At 37.8% G+C, this 26,391-nt stretch overlaps 1 protein-coding gene across 19 annotated transcripts in view; it reads right to left on the bottom strand.

The window, feature by feature from the left end:
* Nucleotides 1-26,391, bottom strand: part of OXR1 (oxidation resistance 1) — a 492,548-nt gene that overhangs the window by 422,234 nt on the left and 43,923 nt on the right. Inside the window, exon 3 of one of the 19 annotated variants that reach the window (XM_081500405.1) lies at nucleotides 17,467-17,789. The exons of the other annotated variants lie outside the window; for them this stretch is intronic. The gene's annotated coding sequence lies outside the window, so the exon portion shown is untranslated. The remainder of the gene's footprint in view (nucleotides 1-17,466; nucleotides 17,790-26,391) is intronic. 19 annotated transcript variants of the gene reach the window in all.

Genomic DNA, 26,391 nt, shown 5'->3' with positions numbered 1-26,391 from the left:
GATGTCAAAGTAAGAAGTGAGTAAAGGTGAGAGAGACACGCATGCATCCAGGATATTCGTGCTATTGGGTGAAGCCCTGGCTATACCATGCCTGAATCAATACCACACCCTTCACCCTTCCCATTCCTTTCTCAGTTAAGCTAATTTGATTTGAATTTCTGCCATTTGCAGCTGAGAGTCCTGATTACCAATGCAAGAACAGCAGTAAATTAACTTTCTCTTTGAAAATGCAAAATAATAGAATATTGGTTAAAAATAACTACATTATATAATGAAATAAACTCATTATCAGTAGATTAACTTGAATTATGAACTGATACTTATAATTCCTTTGGCACTGAGTAACCAACTTTGGAGAACCTTAAGAGACAAAACCAAAGGATCCTTTTTTTGAAGAATCATTTATGATGAAAGCTAATAGGAAAAAGCTAGTAGATCTCAACATTTAAAACAATATAGAGAGTTGCATTTAGCAAGGCACATTTTAAGTTGAGCACAATGGAAAATATGAGTGAATATAACATTTCATGAATTATGCATTATATCAGAACCTCATTTGGTAAGCATTCTGACCTCTGCTATTTCTGTTCTGGTGTCTGTTGTAGTCCCAATTAATCAGGAAAGAAATTAGCATGGTAGATAATAGATAATGGTAGAATTAAAGACAGGAAGTTGAAAACCTTCATAATAATTTAACATTTAAAAGCATGAAATTAGTTTTGAAATTAAAATGAAGTCAAAGAGTAGGAGCAAGAAGTTACCTCTTTCTAATTCAAGATATAATTTTTAAGAGGACATAAAATTTCTCTCTATATTTTTATTCTCCACAATGTAGTTCAAATGTGAATGAACTAAATATATAATAAAAACATAGAGAATAGTGAGTCAGTCAACGTAGGCCTTGCACTAAAACTGAATATATGGCACATTAAAAAATAATCTGGTGATTAGATGTGAGAAAGCTTTTATAAAGGACACTTCATTTCTGAAATTATTACCATAGGTAAATAAATATTTTCATCATAAACAGAAAATTTTATTATGTTTGTTTATTCTCTATCCCCTCTCTCACAAAAATGCACAGGGATATATTTTTGTCCAAGCACTCAGAGAAGTATTAAAAGGTATTTAATAGACACTTGTTTAATGAATAACTGGAAAGTTAACTATGACAATGTTGAATGAAAATAAACACCATACACAGCCCTCTAGTTTATAACATAATTTATAATTACCAAAATGTACTTTAATTAGTAAAACTCATAGTTGTACATAAGAGGAAAACTATACATAATTTAAGCCCAAAGAAAACACCTAGGCCCAGAGGATACTGGTTTGTAAACAAATATGTCCCCTATTCATCGGTATGTGGTCTCTTTTTTTCTTACAAATGAGACCCAACAAGTCAGATGAGGAAAAAGAAGGGAGATAGAAAAGAGAGGCAGGGAGGAAGAAGACGGGGAGGAAAAGAGGTAATTTCTGTGACATAATGGCATAGACAGTGACTCCAAGACTCATATTTTCAGTAATATGGTGGAGTCAGCTAATGCAACTTCCCCTATTCCAGCTACAGATAGACAGAAGTCAGAGATAAAATTTAACAGTAAATATTCTGAGCTTGTAAGAAAAAAGGAAAATTCCCAGGTGCTAAAAATGAAGATAAAACAGTGAAACCAGTAACCCATGAGCCCTAACTGGGGAGCTAGCTTACAGCATAGACGATGGAAACTTAGTGAATGTACATCCATAATGGGATCAAGAATGCGGCAAGAAGTTGGAATGGAGGTCCGCCCTTTTATTTACATTTTTTTTGCAATTTAACTTTTTTAATTGGAGTATAATTGCTTCACAGTGACGTGTTAGCTTCTGCAGCAGCCGAGCTCCCCGTGCTACACAGCAGGTTCTCACTAGCTACCTATTTTACACATGATAGTGTATACATGTCAGCGCTACTCAATCAATAGAGGCCTTTTAAATCAGCATTCTTGACAGGCTTACACCTCAGTAGAAGGAACACTAAAAGAGCTCTCTCCATCAGTTCACGGAAGCAACAAGAGCATTGTTTCATCCAAGGCTGTACAATGAATACAGGAGAGAAGGAGGGTTGTTATAAACGGAAATGATCTCTCTGATGAGAAATAGAAACCCCAGTTTGTCCACTTGAGGGTGTAGAAACCAAACTGTAGATATATGTATGTAGTTTGCTTCAAAAATAGGGTTTTTCTTTTTTTTTTGCAAGTTAATAGTGGGTTATGAAAATGAAAGTTAGGGGAAACATTAATTAATAAGAGACCATCCAATAGCCTCCATATATACACTGAAACCAAGCTCCACCCAAGAGCCAATAAGTTCCAGAGCAAGACATACCACGCAAATTCTCCAGCAACGCAGGAACATAGACCTGAGCATCTACATACAGGCTGCCCAGAGGCACACCAAATCCATAGACTTCTCCAAAATTAATACTGGTCACTCCATTGCACTCTAGAGAGCAGAAATTCAGCTCCACCCACCAGAACACCGACACAAGCTCCCCCAACCAGGAAGCCTTGACAAGCCACCTGTCCAACCCCAACCACAGTGAGGAACCTCCACAATAAAGAGGAACTTCATACTACCAGAATACAGAAGGGCCACGCCTAACACAGCAATCTAAACAAGAAGAAAAGGCAGAGAAATACTCAGCAAGTAAAGGAAAATGAGAAATGCCCACAAAACCAAACAAAAGAGGAGGAGATAGGGAATCTATCTGAAAAAGAATTTAGAATAATGATAATAAAAATGATCCAAAATCTTGAAAGCAAAATGGAGTTACAGATAAATAGCCTGGAGACAAAGATTGAGAAGATGCAAGAAATGTTTATCGAGGACTTAGAAGAAATAAAAAGGAGTCAATATAGAATGAATAATGAAATAAAGGAGATAAAAGACTCTGGAGGGAACCAACAGTAGAATAACGGAGGCAGAAGATAGGATAAGTGAGGTAGAAGATAGAATGATGGAAATAAACGAAGCAGAGAGGAAAAAAGAAAAAAGAATCAAAAGAAATGAGGAAAACCTCAGGGACCTCTGGGACAATATGAAACGCCCCAACATTCGAATCATAGGAGTCCCAGAAGAAGAAGATAAAAGGAAAGGCCATGAAAAAATACTCGAGGAGATAATAGTTGAAAATTTCCCTAAAATGAGGAAAGAAATAGTCACAGAAGTCCAAGAAACCCAGAGAGTTCCAAACAGGATAAACCCAAGGCGAAACACCCCAAGACACATATTAATCAAATTAACAAAGATCAAACACAAAGAACAAATATTAAAAGCAGCAAGGGAAAAACAACAAATAACACACAAGGGGATCCCCATAAGGATAACAGCTGATCTTTCAACAGAAACCCTTCAGGCTAGAAGGGAATGGCAGGACATACTTAAAGTAATGAAAGAGAATAATCTACAACCCAGATTACTGTACCCAGCAAGGATCTCATTCAGATATGAAGGAGAATTCAAAAGCTTTACAGACAAGCAAGAGCTGAGGGAATTCAGCACCACCAAACCAGCTCTCCAACAAATGCTAAAGGATCTTCTCTAAACAGGAAACACAGAAAGGATGTTTCAACACGAACTCAAAACAACAAAGTAAATGGCAACGGGATCATACTTATCAATAATTACCTTAAATGTAAATGGGTTGAATGCCCCAACCAAAAGACAAAGGCTTGCTGAATGGATACAAAAACAAGACCCCTATATATGCTGTCTACAAGAGACCCACCTCAAAACTAGGGACACACACAGGCTGAAAGTGAAGGGATGGAAAAACATATTTCATGCAAACGGAGACCAAAAGAAAGCAGGAGTCGCAATACTCATTTCAGATAAAATAGACTTTAAAATAAAGGATGTGAAAAGGGACAAAGAAGGACACTACATAAAGATCAAAGGATCAATCCAAGAAGAAGACGTAACAATCATAAATATATATGCACCCAACGTAGGAGCACCACAATATATAAGGCAAATACTAACAAGTATGAAAGGGGAAATTAACAATAACACAATAATAGTGGGAGACTTTAATACTCCACTCACGCATATGGATAGATCAACTAAACAGAAAATTAACAAGGAAACACAAACTTTAAATGATACAATAGACAAATTAGATTTAATTGATATTTACAGGACTTTCCACCCCCAAACAATCAATTTTACCTTTTTCTCAAGTGCACATGGAACTTTCTCCAGGATAGATCACATCCTGGGCCATAAATCTAGCCTTGGTAAATTCAAAAAAATTGAAATCATCCCAGCCATCTTCTCTGACCACAATGCAGTAAGATTAGACCTCAATTACAGGAAAAAACTATTAAAAATTCCAACATATGGAGGCTAAACAACACGCTTCTGAATAACCAACAAATCACAGAAGAAATCAAAAAAGAAATCAAATTATGCATAGAAACGAATGAAAATGAAAACACAACAACCCAAAACCTATGGGACACTGTAAAAGCAATACTAAGGGGAAGGTTCACAGCAATACAGGCGCACCTCAAGAAACAAGAAAAAAATCAAATAAATCAACTAACTCTACACCTAAAGCAACTAGAGAAGGAAGAAATGAAGAACCCCAGGGTCAGTAGAAGGAAAGAAATCTTAAAAATTAGGGCAGAAATAAATGCAAAAGAAACAAAAGAGACCATAGCAAAAATCAACAAAACTAAAAGCTGGTTTTTCAAGAAGATAAACAAAATTGACAAGCCATTAGCCAGATTCATCAAGAAACAAAGGGAGAAGAATCAGATCAACAAAATTAGAAATGAAAATGGAGAGATCACAACAGACTCCACAGAAATACAAAGGATCATAAGAGACTACTACCAACAGCTATATGCCAATAAAATGGACAACTTGGAAGAAATGGACAAATTCTTAGAAAAGTATAACTTTCCAAAACTGAACCAGGAAGAAATAGAAGATCTTAACAGACCCATCACAAGCACGGAAATCGAAACTGTAATCAGAAATCCTCCAGCAAACAAAAGCCCAGGACCAGACGGCTTCACAGCGGAATTCTACCAAAAATTTAGAGAAGAGCTAACACCTATCCTACTCAAACTCTTCCAGAAAATTGCAGAAGATGGTAAACTTCCAAACTCATTCTATGAGGCCACCATCACCCTAATTCCAAAACCAGACAAAGATGTCACAAAAAAGGAAAACTACAGACCAATATCACTGACGAACATAGATGCAAAAATCCTTAATAAAATTCTAGCAAACAGAATCCAACATCATATTAAAAAGACCATACATCATGACCAAGTGGGCTTTATCCCAGGAATGCAAGGTTTCTTTAACATCCGCAAATCAATCAATGTAATACACCACATTAACAAATTGAAAGAAAAAAACCATATGGTTATCTCAATAGATGCAGAAAAAGCCTTTGACAAAATTCAGCATCCATTTATGATTAAAACCCTCCAGAAAGCAGGAATAGAAGGAACATATCTCAACATAATAAAAGCTATATATGACAAACCCACAGCAAACATTATCCTCAATGGTGACAAATTGAAAGCATTTCCTCTAAAGTCAGGAACAAGGCAAGGATGCCCACTTTCACCACTACTATTCAACATAGTTTTGGAAGTTTTGGCCCCAGCAATCAGAGCTGAAAAAAAGTAAAAGGAATACAGATAGGAAAAGAAGAAGTAAAACTCTCACTGTTTGCAGATGACATGATCCTCTACATAGAAAACCCTAAAGACTCTACTAGAAAATTACTCGAGTTAATCAATGAATATAGTAAAGTTGCAGGATATAAAATTAACACACAGAAATCCCTTGCATTCCTATACTCCAATAATGAGAAAACAGAAAGAGAAATTAAGGAAACAATACCATTCACCATTGCAACAAAAAGAATAAAATACTTAGGAATATATCTACCTAAAGAAACAAAAGACTTATATATAGAAAACTATAAAACACTGATGAAAGAAATCAAAGAGGACACAAACAGATGGAGAAATATACCGTGTTCATGGATTGGAAGAATTAATATAGTGAAAATGAGTATACTACCCAAAGCAATCTATAGATTCAATGCAATCCCTATCAAGCTACCAATGGTATTTTTCACAGAACTAGAACAAATCATCTCACAATTTGTATGGAAATATAAGAAACCTCGAATAGCCAAAGCAATCTTGAGGAAGAAGAATGGAACTGGAGGAATCAACCTGCCTGACTTCAGGCTCTACTACAAAGCCACAGTCATCAAGACAGTATGGTACTGGCACAAAGATAGAAATATAGATCAATGGAACAAAATAGAAAGCCCAGAGATAAACCCACGCACATATGGACACCTTATCTTCGACAAAGGAGGTAAGAATATACAATGGAGAAAAGACAATCTCTTTAACAAGTGGTGCTGGGAAAACTGGTCAACCACTTGTAAAAGAATGAAACTAGAACACTTCCTAACACCGTACACAAAAATAAACTCAAAATGGATTAAAGATCTAAACGTAAGACCAGAAACTATAAAACTCCTAGAGGAAAACATAGGCAAAACACTCTCCGACATAAATCACAGCAGGATCCTCCATGACCCACCTCCCAGAATATTGGAAATAAAAGCAAAAATAAACAGATGGGACCTAATTAAAATTAAAATTAAAAGTTTTTGCACAACAAAGGAAACTATAAGCAAGGTGAAAAGACAGCCTTCAGAATGGGAGAAAATAATAGCAAACGAAGCAACAGACAAACAATTAATCTCAAAAATATACAAGCAACTTCTGCAGCTGAATTCCAGAAAAATAAACGACCCAATCAAAAAATGGGCCAAAGAACTAAACAGACATTTCTCCAAAGAAGACATACAGATGGCTAACAAACACATGAAAAGATGCTCAACATCACTCATTATTAGAGAAATGCAAATCAAAACCACAATGAGGTATCATTTCACACCAGTCAGAATGGCTACTATCCAAAAGTCTACAAGCAATAAATGCTGGAGAGGGTGTGGAGAAAAGGGAACCCTCTTACACTGTTGGTGGGAATGCAAACTAGTACAGCCACTATGGAGAACAGTGTGGAGATTCCTTAAAAAACTGGAAATAGAACTGCCATATGACCCAGCAATCCCACTGCTGGGCATACACACCAAAGAAACCAGAATTGAAAGAGACGCGTGTACCCCAATGTTCATCGCAGCACTGTTTACAATAGCCAGGACATGGAAGCAACCTAGATGTCCATCAGCAGACAAATGGATAAGGAAGCTGTGGTACATATACACAATGGAATATTACTCAGCCATTAAAAAAACACTTTTGAATCGGTTCTACTGAGATGGATGAAACTGGAGCCCATTATACAGAGTGAAGTAAGCCAGAAAGAAAAACAACAATACAGTATACTAATGCATATATATGGAATTTGAAAGATGGTAACGATAACCCTATATGCGAGACAGAATAAGAGACACAGATGCATAGAACAATTTTATGGACTCTGAGGGAGAAGGTGAGGGTGGGACGTTCTGGGAGAATAGCATTGAAACATGTATATTATCATATGTGAAACAGAACACCATTCCATGTTCGATGCATGAGACAAGGGCTCAGGGCCGGGGCAATGGGATGACCCAGAGGGATGGGATGGGGAGGGAGGTGGGTGGGGGGTCCAGGAAGGGGAACACATGTAAACCCATGGCTGATTCATGTCAATGTATGGCAAGAACTATTACAATATTGTAAAGTAATTAGTCCCCAACTAAAATAAATAAATTTATTAAAAAAAAAAAAAAGAAACCAAACTGTACTGACTGCAGAGTTCAGGAGGCCAGAAGTTGAGAAAAGAGAAGTGGCATTAGAAGATGATAGAAAATGGCTTTTTAAATATCCAGGTTTCTGATTTTTTCCAAATAAACAGCCAAGTTTGCTCAGAAATAAAGATCTGATCTCAAAAGAGAACACAGATGTATATAAATGTGTTATAAGAAGAAACCCTAGAAATAATAATGATCCTCTTGGAAAACATTAAAGTGGAGAACAGGAGGAAAATATTAACAACGATCCTTGGGATTAAATTAAAATTTTCTAATCAGAAGCAAAAATCATCTGATAATTGACTATTGTTCTACCTTCACTGACAAGAGGAAGAACCTGCTTGTCTTTCCAGGGGCAGAATTTAGGTCAGAAAATATGAGCAAAGTTAAATTTAAATATATTTTTCTTACCCTTTTTCTTATCTTATTAGGATTATACTGCAGGCAATGCTAACATTTTAATATCCAAGTAAACACGATAAAATTTATCTAACCAGAGTATCCTAACATTCATCTTATGCAACACTTTAGGCCAACCTGATACAATATCATTCTGATTTTTCCGGTACTACAAATCATTTTAACAAATAAGTAGTACATTTTCTAAACTGCTTAAGGACTTGGAAACATAATTTGATTGCTTAACAGAATCATTAGAATTAATAATAATTAATAGAATTATTCTATTGATTAATAAAATTCTTCACTTGTAATCACAGATTTAAAACTTCAAAGACTCTTTGATCAGGTAAAAAAGACAGACTAGAAAGTTGCACGCCCATGATCAACCACACAAATCTTGAGACCAAGATGGAACCTACAATCATATCATAAGTAATTAAAGCAGAGTAAAAAGGAGTAATCTGAAAGTACAATTTGCTTCAAGAATACAACATTCAGTTCAGTTCAGTCGCTCAGTCATGTCCGACTCTTTGCAACCCCATGAATCACAGCAAACCAGGCCTTCCTGTCCATCACCAACTCCTGGAGTCTACCCAAACCCATGTCCATTGAGTCAGTGATGCCATCCAACCATCTCATCCTCTGTCGTCCCCTTCTCCTCCTGCCCCCAATCCTTCCCAGCATTAGGATCTTTTCCAATGAGTCAACTCTTCGTGTGAGGTGGCCAAAGTATTGCAGTTTCAGCTTCAATATCAGTCCTTCCAATGAACACCCAGGACTGATCTTCTTTACGATGGACTGGTTGGATCTCCTTGTAGTCCAAGGGACTCTCAAGAGTCTTCTCCAACACCACAGTTCAAAAGCATCAATTCTTCGGCACTCAGCTTTCTTCACCGTCCAACTCTCACATCCAAACATGACCACTGGAAAAACAATAGCCTTGACTAGATGGATCTTTGTGGGCAAAGTAATGTCTCTGCTTTTCAATATGCTATCTAGGTTGGTCATAACCTTCCTCCCAAGGAGTAAGCGTCTTTTAATTTCATGGCTGCAATCACCATCAGCAGTGATTTTGGAGCCCCCCCAAAAAAGTCTGACACTGTTTCCACTGTTTCCCCATCTATTTCCCATGAAGTGATGGGACCAGATGCCATGATCTTAGTTTTCTGAATGTTGAGCTTTAAGCCAACTTTTTCACTCTCCTCTTTCACTTTCATCAAGAGGCTCTTGAGTTCTTCTTCACTTTCTGCCATAAGGGTGGTGTCATCCGCATATCTGAGGTCACTGATATTTCTCCCAGCAATCTTGATTCCAGCTTGTGCTTCTTCCAGCCCAGCGTTTCTCATGATGTACTCTGCATAGAAGTTAAATAAGCAGGGTGACAATATACAGCCTTGACATACTCCTTTTCCTATTTGGAACCAGTCTGTGGTTCCATGTCCAGTTCTAACTGTTGCTTCCTCATCTGCATACAGGTTTCTCAAGAGTAAGGTCAGATGGTCTGGTATTCTCATCTCTTTCAGAATTTTCCACAGTTTATTGTGTGTCAGACTTTATTTTTTAGGGCTGCAAAATCACTGCTGATGGTGATTGCAGCCATGAAATTAAAAGACGCTTACTCCTTGGAAGGAAGGTTATGGCCAACCTAGATAGCATATTGAAAAGCAGAGACATTACTTTGCCAACAAAGGTCCGTCTAGTCAAGGCTATGGTTTTTCCAGTGGTTATGTATGGATGTGAGAGTTGGACGGTGAAGAAAGCTGAGCGCCACAGAATTGATGCTTTTGAACTGTGGTGTTGGAGAAGAATCTTGAGAGTCCCTTGGACTGCAAGGAGATCCAATCAATCCATCCTAAAGGAGATTAATCCTGGGTGTTCATTGGAAGGACTGATATTGAAGCTGAAACTCCAATACTTTGGCCACCTCACGCGAAGAGTTGACTCATTGGAAAAGACCCTAATGCTGGGTAGGATTAGGGGCAGGAGAAAGGGATGACAGAGGATGAGATAGGTGGATGGCATCACTGACTCGATGGACATGGGTTTGGGTAGACTCCGGGAGTTGGTGATGGACAGAGAGGCCTGGCATGCTGCAATTCATGGGGTCGCAAAGAGTCAGACATGACTGAGCAACTGAACTGAACTGAACTGATTGTGATCCACACAGTCAAAGGCTTTGGCATAGTCAATAAAGCAGAAATAGATGTATTTCTGGAACTCTCTTGCTTTTTTGATGATCCAGCGGATGTTGGCAATTTGATCTCTGGTTCCTCTGCCTTTTCTAAAACCAGATTGAATATCTGGAAGTTCGCAGTTCACTATTGCTGAAGCCTGGCTTGGAGAATTTTGAGCATTACTTTACTAGTGTGTGAGATGACTGCAATTGTGTGGTAGTTTGAGCATTCTTTGGCATTGCCTTTCTTTGGGATTGGAATGAAAACTAATCTTTTCCAGTCCTGTGGCCACTGCTGAGTTTTCCAGATTTGCTGACATATTGAGGGCAGCACTTTCACAGCATCATCTTTCAGGATTTGAAATAGCTCAACTGGAATTCCATCACCTCCACTAGCTTTGTTCGTAGTAATGCTTTCTAAGGCCCACTTGACTTCACATTCCAAGATGTCCGGCTCTAGGTGAGTGGTCACACCATCATGATTATCTGGGTCGTGAAGATCTTTTTTGCACAGTTCTTCTGTGTATTCTTGCCACCTTTTCTTAATATCTTATGCTTCTGTTAGGTCCATACCATTTCTGTCCTTTATTGAGCCCATCTTTGCATGAAATGTTCCCTTGGTATCTCTACTTTTCTTGAAGAGATCTCTAGTCTTTCTGGTCTGCGCAGAAGTGAGGCGGCTGCGACGGTCCTCATAGAAGTGTGGCCGAGAGGAGCTACCCCACTGCCGAGGCTGGGGGCGGTAGCTGAGAGGGGCTACCCCAGGCCAGAGGCCGGGGGCAGTGGACGAGAGGAGTTACCCCAGGTCCAAGGAGCGGCGGCTGCATGGGCACAGGAGGGCCAAGAGGAGTTACTCCACATTCAAGGTCAGGAGGGGCTGTCGTGAGTAGATACCCCTTGCCCAAGGTAAGGAGCAACGTCTGCACTTTGCTGGAGCAGCCGTGAAGAGATACCCCATGTCCAACGTAAGAGAAACCCAAGTAAGATGGTAGGTGTTGTGACAGGGCATCAGAGGGCAACACACTGAAACTATAATCACAGAAAACTAGCTAATCTGATCACACAGACCACAGCCTTGTCTATCTCAATGAAACTAAGCCATGCCGTGTGGGGCCACCCAAGACGGATGGGTCATGGTGGAGAGGTCTGACAGAATGTGGTCTACTGGAGAAGGGCATGGCAAACCACTTCAGTATTCCTGCCTTGAGAACCCCATGAACAGTATGAAAAGGCAAAAAGATAGGACACTGAAAGATGAACTCCCCAGGTCGATAGGTGCCCAATATGCTACTGGAGATCAGTGGAGAAATAACTCTAGAAAGAATGATGGGATGGAGCCAGAGCAAAACAATACCCAGCTGTGGATGTGACTGGTGATAGAAGCAAAGTCCGATGCTGTAAAGAGCAATATTGCATAGGAACCTGGAATGTTAGGCCCATGAATCAAGGCAAATTGGAAGTGGTCAAACAGGAGATGGCAAGAGTGAACGTCGACATTCTAGGAATCAGCGAACTAAGATGGACTGGAATGGGAGAATTTAACTCAGATGACCATTATATCTACTACTGTGGGCAAGAATCCCTTAGAAGAAATGGAGTAGCCATCATGGTCAACAAAAGAGTCCGAAATGCTGTACTTGGTTGCAATCTCAAAAACGACAGAATGATCTCTGTTCGTTTCCAAGGCAAACCACTCAATATCACAGTAATCCAATCTATGCCCCGACCAGTAACTCTGAAGAAGCTGAACTTGAATGGTTCTATGAAGACCTACAAGGCCTTCTAGAACTAACACCCAAAAAAGATGTCCTTTTCATTATGGGGGACTGGAATGCAAAAGTAGGAAGTCAGGAAACACCTGGTGTAACAGGCAAATTTGGCCTTGGAGTACAGAATGAAACAGGGCAAAGGCTAATAGAGTTTTGTCAAGAGAACACACTGGTCATAGCAAACACCTTCTTCCAACAACACAAGAGAAGACTCTACACACAGACATCACCAGATGGTCAACATCGAAATCAGATTGATTATATTCTTTGTAGACAAAAATGGAGAAGCTCTATACAGTCAGCAAAAACAAGACCAGGAGCTGACTGGGGCTCAGATCATGAACTCCTTATTGCCAAATTCAGACTGAAATTGAAGAAAGTAGGGAAAACCACTAGACCATTCAGGTATGACCTAAATCAAATCCCTTAATTATACAGTGGAAGTGAGAAATAGATTTAAGGGACTAGATCTGAGAGACAGCGTGCCTGATGAACTATGGACAGAGGTTTGTGACATTTTATAGGAGACAGGGATCAAGATCATCCCCATGGAAAAGAAATGCAAAAAGGCAAAATGACTGTCTGAGGAGGCCTTACAAATAGCTGGGAAAAGAAGAGAAGGGAGAAGCAAAGGAGAAAAGGAAAGATATTCCCATCTGAATGCAGAGTTCCAAAGAAGAGCAAAGAGAGATAAGAAAGCCTTCCTCAGCGATCAATGCAAAGAAATAGAGGAAAACAACAGATTGGGAAAGACTAGAGATCTCTTCAAGAATACAACATTAAAACATTAAAAAAGGAACAGAATCACTACACTTTATTCCATCTGTTTTGCTTATGCATTTGTTAGTTGCTCAGTCGTGTCTGACTCTTTGTGATCCCATGGACCAGAGCCTGGCAGGCTCCTCTGTCCATGGGATTTCCCAGGCAAGAATACTGGAGTGGGTAGCCATTCCCTTCTCCAGGGTATCTTCCCGACCCAGGGATCAAACCCAGGTCTCCCGCAGTTCAGGGAGATTCTCTACCGCCTGAGCCACCAGGGAAGTATGCATCGTGTATTTCAATTTTTTATTTTGTTATTGTTTTTGATTGATTTCTTATTGTTCATGACCATGAATATAACAACTTCTGAGTCTTGTGATTCCATCTAGTGAATCATCAAGCCTGAAGGTAGTCTTGGAGATTGCTAACACTCCTTTTAAAGCCATGGTTGAGTCCTATTAAACCCAGGAAACCTTTCCTCATCCAGCGCTCTTTGATTTTCCTCTTCTTTGCCACGAAATTGTATATTGTCTTATCTTTTTCTATGGTTCATTGATCTTTTGACCTATGAAAATTTTACTGCCCCAAACAAATAATTACAAAATTTTAACGAATAATGTATATCCGATGCTACACCTAACTGGACATTTCAATAAAACCTGTTATACTGAACTTAATTCAGATACGTACTGGCAATTTCAGTATAATATTAATCAAACACTTCCATACTTTGCAATTCAAACAAGATGGTTACATCAGAGACCTTTAATTCATTTGTATGCTGAACTGAAAAACAAGTATCAAAAGGAAGGCAAGTGTTTCCCCCACTAGCCAAGTGAACACACACTAGCAGGAGATGGTTATTTTCCCTCCTCAACATTTAATTGGCCATATGAATTATTTATATATAACAATCAAGTTTAATGGCAAGTTGATATAAAAAAAAGAGATTGACTCAGAGTTCAAAATATATCACTAGATAAAGCAAGCATTATTCTATCAGTGCTTTGTAAAAAGCATTCAAGTTTCTATGATTTCACCTTAGCATTTAGTATCCACTTAAATATATTGACGGTGATTTTATGTTCATAAAAACACTAGGGACACATTTTTACTGCTGAAAAAGATCTTAAATTTAGCCCACTGAGGAAGGGAGCTCACAGAAGTTATGTGATTTGATCAAAGACATACAATCTAACTCAGATCTCTTAATTTCCATCTATGATCTAACTGTAGAAGCATACTGTACTTATACGAAATCAATCATATTGATGATGACTGCTGGCTGTGCACACATCTCTTCTTTTATTTCATATGCAGCAAATAGGAATTGCGATAGATGACATCATCTAAATTCATTCTTCTATAGAAATGCTTTCACCTTTAAAGAAAATTTTATGCTATGATAAACAATAACCATGGCATCATCATTTCTATGGTACAATAAAAATCAAAATAATCTGTGCATACTTGCACAGAAATGTAAATATAAAATATATTTTGAGGTTTTCTCTGTATGGGCATCTTCCTAAAACATTCAGATCCCAATGAAAAATATAAATCAGGAAAAAGAAATGTGATTGGTAAATTCCAGTGATTCAAGAGTTGATGTGCATTAACAGCAATAGTGATATTGGATAACATTCCATGAACATGAATGAGAGTAACCAGCATATACGCAGCCAGGGCTGTCCTGTATTAGCTCATATAATCTTCACAGAAACCCTGTCATAGATGCTATTATCATATCCAATGTACAGCTGAGAAAACTGAAGAATAGAGAAGTTTAGAAATTTGGTAAAGATAAATGCCAAAGTTTGAGGTCAAAACCAGAGAATCTGTTTTCAGCCTTAGGATTCTTAACCACTGCAACATTATGCTATCTTGTCTCCTATAGGTAGTAGGTCCTCTGTAAGAAAAATGTGCAAATAAAGAAAAACACATACAGATTAATTCTAAAGGGAAAATGTGCAGATTCCGAGAGAATATTAATGAAGCAAAGATATTAATGTTTGTTTACGTTGTTAGCAGAATACATTACACAAAAATTCATTAACAGCTAAACAACATTAAGAAAATGCATTGTTCTCCTGAGGGAAAAATTTCTATGAACTAAAAAAATTTAAAAATTCTCTCCAAAGTCTCCTTCCTCTTTTATCTTTTATTACTTTTATTCTTTTCCTAAAAGGTCTGTTATCCACTTCTGGATGATAAATGCAATTTTTTTCCTACAAAATTTCCTTTATAGTTCAGGAGGCCGTAGAAGAAATTATAGAAAAACTACAAGATTTGAAAGTTAAGAGATGTGGATTATATTTATCTTACGTTGTGTGAGTTTTATTCAAACACAATACACACCGTCTCATGGCTTCTTTTGTACTGTATCAGCAGAGATGAGCCAAAAAGGTCCTTATGGCTCCCAACGTCTAAAATATTTACCATCTGGCCCTTTACAGGAAAACTTTACCCATTAATGAGATAATCCACAGGTAAAACACTTAAAGAGAGTTCTTCTCATGCTGATCATCAGTCAGGACAGGTGAGCTCAGCATGGGGGACAGAGGGTGGTTGATATCAACAGAGAGCACCAGGTGCTCTGAAAACAGAAAGGAAACATCCCTGTACCCAAGGACAAACCCAGGACATGGCATAGAAGGATTTCTAAAGCTTTTTTCCTCTTTGTTGGTATAAAACCTTCTTTTCAAATAAAACATGACACTGAAATTCAATACACAAAATGAATAAAAGCAGTGCCATTCTCGTTGGGAACGGGGACGGTCAAGCTACAATTCAGGCATCCTGGCTCCCAGCCTTTGGTCCTTTCCTTGTATCATATGCTGTTCTTTCATATAATAAGGCTTTGTTATTGTTTGATTTTTATTTGCATAATGAAGATAAATAACGTTACGTAAAGAGGTGCTTTAACAAATTTGCTTTCCGGGTAATAATCTAGGGCTTCCTCAACAAAAGGTTAATCTCAAATTTTTTTCAACATCAAACCCAAGAGATATTTGGTAGCTCCAAATTAGAGTTGATTATTTCACAATTGTAGCATAAATCATCATGTTAGAAAATAACCCCTTGTCAGGGGTGCTGAAGGCAACTTTGAATGTCATTTCAAATGAACTCTGGGGTAGAATTTGGGGTCTGTGCCTTTGGTTTGTGGGAAAGCCTGTGTGAGGCTGCACTCTGATTTTTCTCTTCTACCTCATCACTCTTACTTCCCACTGCTCACCAAACATCTTTTCAAAATAATCTTAATGTCATTTATAAATTGGAAAAAGGCTCTGCATTGTATTGAATAATATCCAGGGTTTGCTTGGTCATCTGAATTAAATTCACCCATTCCCATCCATTTCAGTTCACTGATTCCTAAAATGTCCTTGTTCACTCTTGCCATCTCCTGCTTGACCACATCCAGTTTACCTTGATTCATGGACCTAACATTCCAGGTTCCTATGCAATACTGTTCTTTACAGCATCGGACTTTATTTTCATCACCAGACACACATATAACTTTGGGCCATAAAGAAGGCTGAACACTTGAAGAACTGATGCTTTCAAATTGTGGTACTAGAAAAGATTCTTGAGAATCCCTTGGACAGCAAGGAGATCAAACCAGTCAATCCTAAAGGAAATTAACCCTGAATATTCACTGGAAGGGCTGAAGCTGAGGCTTCAATACTTTGGCTACCGGATGTGAAGAGCCGACTCATCGAAAAAGACCCTGATGCTGGGAAAGATTGAAGGCAATAGGAGAAGGGGTCGACAGAGGATGAGATGGTTGGATGGCGTCACCGACTCGATGGACATGAATCTGAGCAAACTCTAGAAGGACAGGGAAGCCTGGTGTGCTGCAGTTCATGGGGTCGCAGAGTCAGACACAACTTAGCAACAACAGGTTTGCTCAGTCCATCAGTGCCTTTCCCAGCACCCCTCTCCCCAAACTCAACATCCACCCCCAGCTTCTGTCTCTCACCTGCTCCCCCTGCTACCTACACTACTGCCAGTCACAGGCCCACTATCAAAGAACCCTCCTCACTGTAAATACTTCTTTCATTAACTGAGGGAGAAAAAAAATACGCTAAAAAAAAAAAAAAAAAACCTATCAGATCTATTGTATTTTTTTCTTTGAAACATGAATAATCAACTGAAAACATTAATATGGGGAAAATGTATGTAAACCCACTGGTCTTTGTCCCAACAAACAAAATTTTCACAAGTTGTTTTTGTAAACTGTGATTTCAAAGGCCATTCTACCTAAAAATTATTGTTTTCAACATAGAATTTCAAGAGGTAAAATGAATCCTAGATTTGAAGGAATTTCATTTTTGTCACATGAAGTATTATATTATAGACTTGTTTACTAAGTCTTATACATTATTAATCAACATTTCCATCTGTCAAAGCTGTAAGCAAAATAATAACTGTTGTCAAGAATGACAGGGGAGAAGAAAAAAAGAAAAGAGAGAGAGAAAGAAAGAATGAGAGTTACAAACAGAGTGATTTCAACTCACCACCAAGAAAGTACTTATGGAAAGAAGTAGATGCTCTGTAGATTTTTAACTGATAAAATATTATCTATTTCACCCTGAATTCCAAATGAAAGGGCATATCCAATTAGCATCATTATAGGCGAGGCAGCAGAATCATGTGACAGGTTAAAACATTAGTCTTCATAACCATTCCCACTTCTCCTCTTCTTCGGATTTCTGCTATCTTTTCTTTGTGGGCTCAGGGCTCATCAGATGTAAAGGGGAGAAATAAATATTTGCAGAAACTTCAATCCAGGACAAGGAGATCCTAAAGGCAGATGTGCGTGATGAAAAAGAAGACGCATCTGTGAGGAGAGGGGCAAAGTAGTGAGGTTCAGTGAGGAAGAAAGCCCTAGAACACGATCAAGAGGGATTTGAGCACACTCTAAGAGAGGATTTTAAGTGAAGTATGATATGACTGGGTCATCACATGTCAATAATAGTTACTATTGCTCCGAGCCCTGCAGCCTGAGAGACAATCTCCTGACAAACAGGAACAGATTTACAGAGTGAAGCTTCACTCAGCTTCTCAGGCTTATTCCAGATCCCAAGAGGGTACCTCTCAAATTGCCTCAAACTTGGAAATAAAAAAAAAACAAGAACCGTAACAACCTTGTCAGAGGAACTCCCTGCAAAACTTCAACAACTGGGATGTGAAATACTGCAGATAAGCAAGTATTCCTCATCAAAAGCTCCACTGATTTTTAAATTGGGCTAACAAGCCCATCCACAGAAGTGCCCAGAATATAAGATAAAGGATTTGCCTCGATTCTTCCTGCCCAAGGCTACCAAGGAGCCCATTTATCTTTAGGGAGTTATCCTCTCAAATATTCCCCCAGCATATTGCCTAAGGGGAAATGGCTGCAGCTGCTTCTTAATGCATTTTCTTTTTTTTTTTTTTGGTCACGAAAATAAGTTTCCTCATTGAAAGGGTAAATGGAAGAAGAAAAGGCTTCTGCAAACTGTCATATTTCACAAGCAAAAGGCCTCTTTAAAATTCCCTGGGAGTTTGATTTTCTCTTTCAGGCCAAAAGAACTTTAATTGCCCAACTGTAGGATGGGCGAGATAGGCCTTGTTTCTACAGTCCAGACCTAGACAAAAAGTTTAATTCTCTGAAAAGCTATTTCTCTCCTATTAAATCACTTTCCTCCTGGATATAAAGTTGGCCAATCACCAGTCTGAAAATGTGCTGCCTTTAGTGGAATGTGGTTTTCTTTAGTCGAAAGAAAGTCACTTTTCAGCTTGTCCTTCTGACTGCCTGGCAAAGGAGTACTTAGCTGCCTTCTTTCTCATTTTCCCTGGCTCCACTTCAATGCCATCCACTATACAGAAGGCTTCTAGATAATAATAACCCTAAATTACTTCTGATGGAAGATCTTATGGAAAAAGAGCCTGTGAAGTGGTAAGTTTCAAGAATATTTTATGACATTTTAGCTGTTGCTGCTATTGTTCAGTCACGAAGCCGTATCTGACTCTTTGCAACCCCATGGACTGCAGCACACCAGGCTTCTCTGTCATTCAGTATCTCCCAGAGTTTACTCATATTCATGTCCATTGAGTCGGTGATGCTATCTAACCACCTCATCCTTTGCTGCTCTCATCTCCTTTTTTTCTATTTTAGCTAGTTACCTTAATTTCGGAAGGAATCTTTAGGGAGCCCACAGGTTGGGGCTTTAAGCTATGGAAAAACGTGGGACCAATGTAAATTACCTTGGGAATATACAGGCTACTAGAAATATCAACTATTCAAAGAATCTATCGCCTTAAAGACATTCATATAAAAAGGAAAGACATTTATGGATATTTCCTCATTTATTAAATGGTTGTTGACAACTGTAAATAAAACTATGGTTCAATTCATGTATTTATCTCTTTCACCATGCCAGGCTCTAGTGATGTAAAGATAAACAAGTACCTGCTCTCCATAAGATTAAGAAACTAGCAGAAAAGCAAGCATCCTATAATTACAGTGTGAAATATGCCATCCTTGTGATATGAGTAAAGAAAGTGAAGGAATGCAGACGGGGAGGAAGTAATCTAACCAGGAGACAGAAGAAAAAAAAGGATGCAAGAAGCTTTCACTTGAGGGGAAATTGGAGCTGAGCTTTGAGAATCATCAGAATTTGCTAGGCAGGAAAGTAATGAGGTGCCATTTCAGGTACTGTGGATCTGTAGCATATTTGAGGAAAGGCAGAGAGCTCAGTGAGCACAGGAAATAGGGTGAAAGGGTAGGAGAAGCGGTTCACAAGCTAGATTTTTTAAGGTCTTGAAAACGATACAAAAAATCAACCTTTCTTTGAGGCTCTGAGGAGCTGTCCATGATTTCTGAAGAAAAGAAAACGCACAAACAAAAGGACTGGCCAGAAAGATTACCACTGAGACAAACAAGTACAATAAACATTATAGAACATAGTGTTTGAAAAATACATTTTCTTACACTTAGATTTTAATCAGTTCTCAGTTCTAGTGTGGGAACAGAGAAGTCCGAACCAATTACTTCAGACTTTCCCTTTTGTGAGAGTGTTTACACTGATAACAAAGCAATAGATATTTTAAAAATTTATCAATTTTGTTATTATAATTCTGAAGGTTAGATTTTTAGTTACAATACCTATCTGTATTAAGTATCCCATATATTTGGTATTGATAAAATTTATGTAAGAGACATTGGAATTTAATAATGTATCACTATTTTCTTATCAAGGTTGTTTGGACTAGATTAATTTTATCTTTTCACATTTAATATTATTCTTTACACAGCAGGTTTATTTTCTTTGTTAGTCTTCCTTGGAGTACTCTTTCATGGAGGATTAAAGTTTAGAATCTCAATGGACAGAAAAAGAAAAGGGTTTTCCAAGTGTTAATTTTTAGAAAAAGTATACAAACTCCCCAACTCCTTTTTTTTTGGTAATTTGGTAAAGATGAAGAAAAGAGGGGGTGAAGGGAGAGAGAGAAAGAATGAGAGTTCTACAGAAAAGGTATTCTGAGGCATCCTGCTGTGTTAGTCAGATCCACAGCTGCTCCAAATAAGTTCGGAAGCACTGTGCTGTGAAGTGGGAGAGAAACTCTGTTTGTTAACTGCCTTGCTCCAGTGGTGTCTTAGCTAGAAAGTCATCTGGGGGCATGAGCTACAGGAAATATACATTGTGGTTATACTGTATGCAAAATGCTTTAATATGATGAATATTTAAAATCAGACCTTAAGCTTAGAATGTTGATATGCACAAAGCCTTTGACTGTGTGGATCATAACAAACTGTGGAAAATTATTAAATAGATGGGAATATCAAACCACGTTACCTGTCTCCTGAGAAACCTATATGCAGGTCAAGAAGCAACAGTTAGAATCTCACATGGTACAACTGACTGATTCAAAAATGGAAAAGGTGTACAACAAGGTTGCATACTGTCACCCTGCTTATTTAACTTATATGCAGAGTATATCATGCAAAATGCTGGGCTGGATGAAGCACAAGCTGGAATCAAGATTGCCAGGAGAAAGATCAACAGCCTCAGATATGCAGATGACACCATCCTTATGGCAAAAAGCAAAGAGGAACTAAAGAGCCTCTTCATGAAGGTGAAAGAGGAGAGTGGAAAAAGCTGGCTTAAAATTCAACATTCAAAAAATTAAGATCATGGCATCCAATCCCGTCACTTCATGGCAAATAGATGGGTAAAAAGTGGAAATAGTGGCAGATTTTATTTTCTTGGGCTCCAAAATCACTGCAGATGGTGATTTCACTGCTTGCTGCTTGGAAGAAAAGATATGACAAACCTAGACAGTGTATTAAAAAGCAACAATATCACTTTGCCAACAAAGGTCCATTTAGTAAAAGCTATGGTTTCTCTGGTAGTCATGTATAGATGTAAGAGTTGGACCATAAAGAAGGCTGAGTGCTGAAGAATTGATGCTTTCGAATTGTGCTGGAGAAGACTCTTGAGGGTCCCTTGGACTGCAAGGTGATCAAACCAGTCAATCCTAAAGAACATCAATCCTGAATATTCATTGGAAGTACTCAAGCTGAAGCTTAATGGAAAAGACCCTGATGCTGAGAAAGGTTGAAGGCAAAAGGAGAAGGGGCTTGAGAGAGGATGAGAAGGTTAGGAACACCGACTCAGTGGAAGCATGGTATGCTGCAGTTCATCAGATTGCAGAGAGTAGGACAAGACTTAGCGACTGAACAACAATATTATGTGTGTGTGTGTGTGTGTGTGTATAGAGAGATAGATAGGTAGATGATAGATAGATAGATAGAGAGTAGATAGATACATGAGCTTCCCTGGTGGCTCAGTGGTAAAGAATCTGTCTGCCAATGCAGGAGACGCAAGAGACCCAGGTTGCAGGTTCCATGCCTGGATTGAGAAGATCCCCTGGTAGGAAATGACAACCCATCTCAGTATGCTTGCCTGGAAAATCCATAGATGGAGGAGCCTGGTAGGCTACAATTCATGGGTTCATAAAGAGTTAGACACGACTGAGTGACTGAACACACATGCACACACACACACACGTGTGTGTGTGTGTGTGTGTGTGTATATTTACAAAACCTTTCATATAAAAAATAGTAAGGTATGTTGCAAACTTGGTCATCAAATTGTAGCAAACATTTGTAACTATCTTTTCAAGGATAAAACAAATGTATCAAGCCACTAGCCTTTCCTAGCCTAACGTTTTACTTAAGTTTTGAAGGGAGCAGTTCAATGCTGAATCTTTACAGAGATCTAAATAAAATAAAGAAACAAGGATGTGATTTAATATTGTAGGTTCATTTATCTTTCTTTGTAAAAATAAAAAAAAATCACTGTAAGTAAATGGTTATAACCCTCAATGACCAAGAGAGGTAGGGAGATGGCAGATAAATGCAAAATGTAATGAGGCAGGATTGTCCAAAAAGCCCTGCCTGTCTTCAGTCTAGATTCTTTTCAATAAAGATTGATTGTAGCCTTCAAGGCAGAATGTACATCATTACTCTTTAGATATCCCATTCCAGGAGGCTAAACTCCTCCCTAGAGATTTTCCTTTGTTTGTGTACATGTGACACAGAGAAAAAGAAGCTTTCAATCATGTATTTTATACATTTACCCTTATATAACCAAACAACTGATAAGTTTGCATTAGAACATAATTATCCAAAAAAGACGCCTATGTTTCTCCAATGGTCAGATTTTCCTTTACACACCCTGTTACCAATGCTGGGTCACTTCAATGATACAAAGGTACTTTAGATTTACTATAGTTTTTGATTTGACAAACATTACTATCAAGTCGTACAAACCTTTCAAGACCATCTGCCTTTCCAAATGGTCCATCCTACCGATAATCCATTTCCAAAGGCCTTTGAGAAATACATTTCATGATTCTTTCCTAGTTCACATCCAAGTTTAAAAATAACACACATACCAAAAATAAAAGTTTTTTTCTAATCTACACTACATGCCTCTTGTTTCCAGTTTGGCTCATTTGAAGTTATTCTTTGTGGAATTAAGAGCTATGTTAAAAATAAGTAGAGATGACTTTCTCTGACCAATGGAATCAGAAGTTCTCTCTCTACCCACTGCTACATGGGCTTTCTGAGCTTTGGTTTCTTTTTAATGAAATGGAGAAAATAACAGTGCATATCTAAGCAATTACAATTACCTCTTTTGTTACCTTACCCGTTATGTTTTCTGTGGTATTTCTTTGATTCTAAGGTGTCATTGATTCTAAGTCTCACTAGTGAATTAATAATAGCTTTTCTGAACATCTTTTCTGACATGTTAAATGAATAAAAGCATGAGTCTTAGGATCAAGACAAAGAGATTTTTCAAAAGTAATTTTCAACCATGCCATAGAGATTTTCAACTATAAATGAGTATGTCAAGAGGATGCCATCCAGCTGTAGGAAGTTTCATATATTTTATCTTGTCTTTAAATAAATACATCAAACAAGTTAATGTCATTAACAAATATTACTGGGGTAGGGAAAAGGGGAAGAAAACACCATTCATTTTTTGGTGGCTATTTGTGTTGTCTATGTAATTTATGTAAGTTCTTTTATTTAATATGTGCAATAATCCTATGAAATACATGTTATTCTCCCCATTTTACATTGAAGGGAACTCAGGCACCAAAGAGGTTAAACAACAACACAAACAAAACTTGACCAAGACAGAAGACCTAGTCCATGCAGAATGGAAAGTCAAAAGTCTAAGACCCTTTCTATTACAATGCCTCAACAAAAAATGCCAACTTGATAATTTTACAAAAACCGAAATCTCTACTAAAATATACTTTCATAGGCTTAAGACAATTTGCTTAGAAACATATCCTTTGTATTATCTGAACCTAATTCTTCAGAGATATTTACTTTTCTAACCTTAAAACCAATGTTATCCCCTGGAGACAATTCTTGAGTTACTATATTGTAACATCCTAATGAAATCATCTTTTCTAAAATTCAGTTAAGAGCCCATTATTTTCATATATGTCAGGATACTCTTTCTTTAATGAGACTAAACAACTGATTACTCATGTTCTATCCATGCCTATATTTGCCAGAGGTAGTTAGGAGTTTGTGTGAAGCATGGCTGGGCTAGTTTTGAGCTGTGGGACTTTGGACCACTTACTGAGCTTCTTTAAGCCACAAATGTCATCTTCATTTAAGAGTCCATGTTCATAAAGCTCTCAGCCCACTTAGCACAGAGTAAGCTCAGCTGATTCATTCTATTAATATTTTAAATGTTACTGAAGTTTACAGCCTATGTCAGGGAATTCAAAATCTCAATGCATTTAACTTTAGCTTAGGCAGCGGGCATGTGTGCACAGTATCTTATATATAGAAGTAATTAAGCCTAATTTTAGACTCAAGCATGTCATATTCAGCTCCATCACTAATTAACAATCAAACATTGTCTTCCCTTTAGAATTAGAAAAGCACTGGTGCTAATTCCATGGTGGTCCATAATACCCACCTTTTCAGAGGTCACACCTTAATCAAAACATCAAGAACCAAGGGGAACTTATTTGCAATGAATGAAAAAACATATTCCATAGATTCTGACCTCATGACATACTCCTAGAGGGAAAAGGCTCTCTGCACTTTTGAATTCCTACTGTAGAAAATATTCCCTTTTGGTCATGTGTGATGATCAAGTGCTCTGTGACCACCTCTAATAAGGAAGCCTGTTTAACGCTACAATTTTATACCTTCCTGAATTTGTATGATCACAGAAATTTTTTTTTTCTCCACATATCATCTATTAAACCAGTCTGGGATTCAAAAGATCCCAATGGAAAGTACAAAAAAAAAAAAACAAAAACTCCTCTTTAATTTTTTTGTTAAAACAATGGCATTGTGGATTTCCTCTTCAATTTTCAGGAAAATTCTACTACAGAGGCTTGGAATTAATGTTAAAAGTTCAACTAATTTAGTATTGATCACTCCAGGATGAGAACAGCATAGGGCAGTAAGTCATATATGTCATACTAATTGTTTTAGTTCCATAAAAAGCTTTATGACTTAATTTGGCAATGGATTCCTACCACTGGAAAAAAATATATCTTTAAGCTATGATATGACTGAAATAATTCATTTTGTCTTGGCAAGAAGAAAAATCAAACTACATTGCACAAGAGATTCTTGCTCATCACAAAACAGCAATCTAGCAATTCATAATGGTGCTTGCTAAGAAAAAAAAATTCCATATTAAAACATGGTCTGAACTTTCTGGTCACCCATTTAGGAAAATCTCATTAAATTCAAAAACACCCAAATGAAAATCAAACAACCGTGGAAAACAATATGCTTTATTTGCATGTTTCTGAAATCTACTGCAAGAAAGAATAAACTGTACCCTAATTATACTGGTTGCCAGTGGACTTAAAAATTAAAATGACAACTTTTTTCAAAAGAAATATATGTACTTAGGGAATTTTTAAAGTTTTAAGAATGAAATTATAGCTTCGACAACATGAAGCTAGGTGAGAGCAAATTTTCACCAATCTTGAAGGCAGTCATGAAAAATAACAATTATTTTTAACAAGAGAGAGGCCAATATTTCATCATCTTGAAATAGTGTTTCATACAACATTATGACTACTCAGAGTATTAGTACAGAAATACAAATATATACTGAAGGAAAAAAAAAAAAAGATCCTATATGCCCTTCCTAAATTTCACTTTGATTAACTGGTCTCTGATGTTATTATCACATGTTTCTAATGACCATGTTTTTATTTGTGGAGTATAATTGCTTTACAGTGTTGTGTCAGTTTCTGCTGAACAACAAAGTGAATCAATTACCAGTTCAGTTCCGTGGCTCAGTTGTATCCGACTCTTTGCGACCCCATGGACTGCAGCACACCAGGCTTCCCTGTCCATCACTAACTCCCGGAGCTTGCTCAAACTCATGCTCATCGAGTTGGTGATGCCATTCAACCATCTCATCCTCTGTCATTTCCCTTTCTCCTCCTCCCTTCAATCTTTCCCAGCATCAGGGTCTTTTCCAATGAGTCAGTTCTTCACATCAGGTGGCAAAAATATTGGAGCTTCAGCAACAGTCCTTCTAATGGATATTCAGGACTGATTTCCTCTAGGATTGACTGGCTTGACCACCTTGCAGTCCAAGGGACTCTCAAGAGTCTTCTCCAACAGCACAATTTGAAAGCATCAATTCGTCGGCATTCAACTTTCTTTATAGTCCAACTCGCACATCCATACATGACTACTGGAAAAACCATAGCTTTGACTAGACAGACCTTTGTTGGCAAAGTAATATCTTTGCTTTTTAATATGCTGTCTAGGTTTGTCATATCTTTTCTTCCAAGGATCAAGCATCTTTTAATTTTGGCTGCAGTCACCATCTGCAGTGATTTTGGAGCCCAAGAAAATAAAGTCTGTCACTGTTTCCATTGTTTCCCCATAT

Source organism: Giraffa tippelskirchi, chromosome 6 (assembly GCF_054371585.1).
Source record: "Giraffa tippelskirchi isolate mGirTip1 chromosome 6, T2T-mGirTip1v1.2.pri, whole genome shotgun sequence".
Classification (NCBI taxonomy): domain Eukaryota; kingdom Metazoa; phylum Chordata; class Mammalia; order Artiodactyla; family Giraffidae; genus Giraffa; species Giraffa tippelskirchi.
This window is presented reverse-complemented; position numbering and strand designations above follow the sequence as displayed.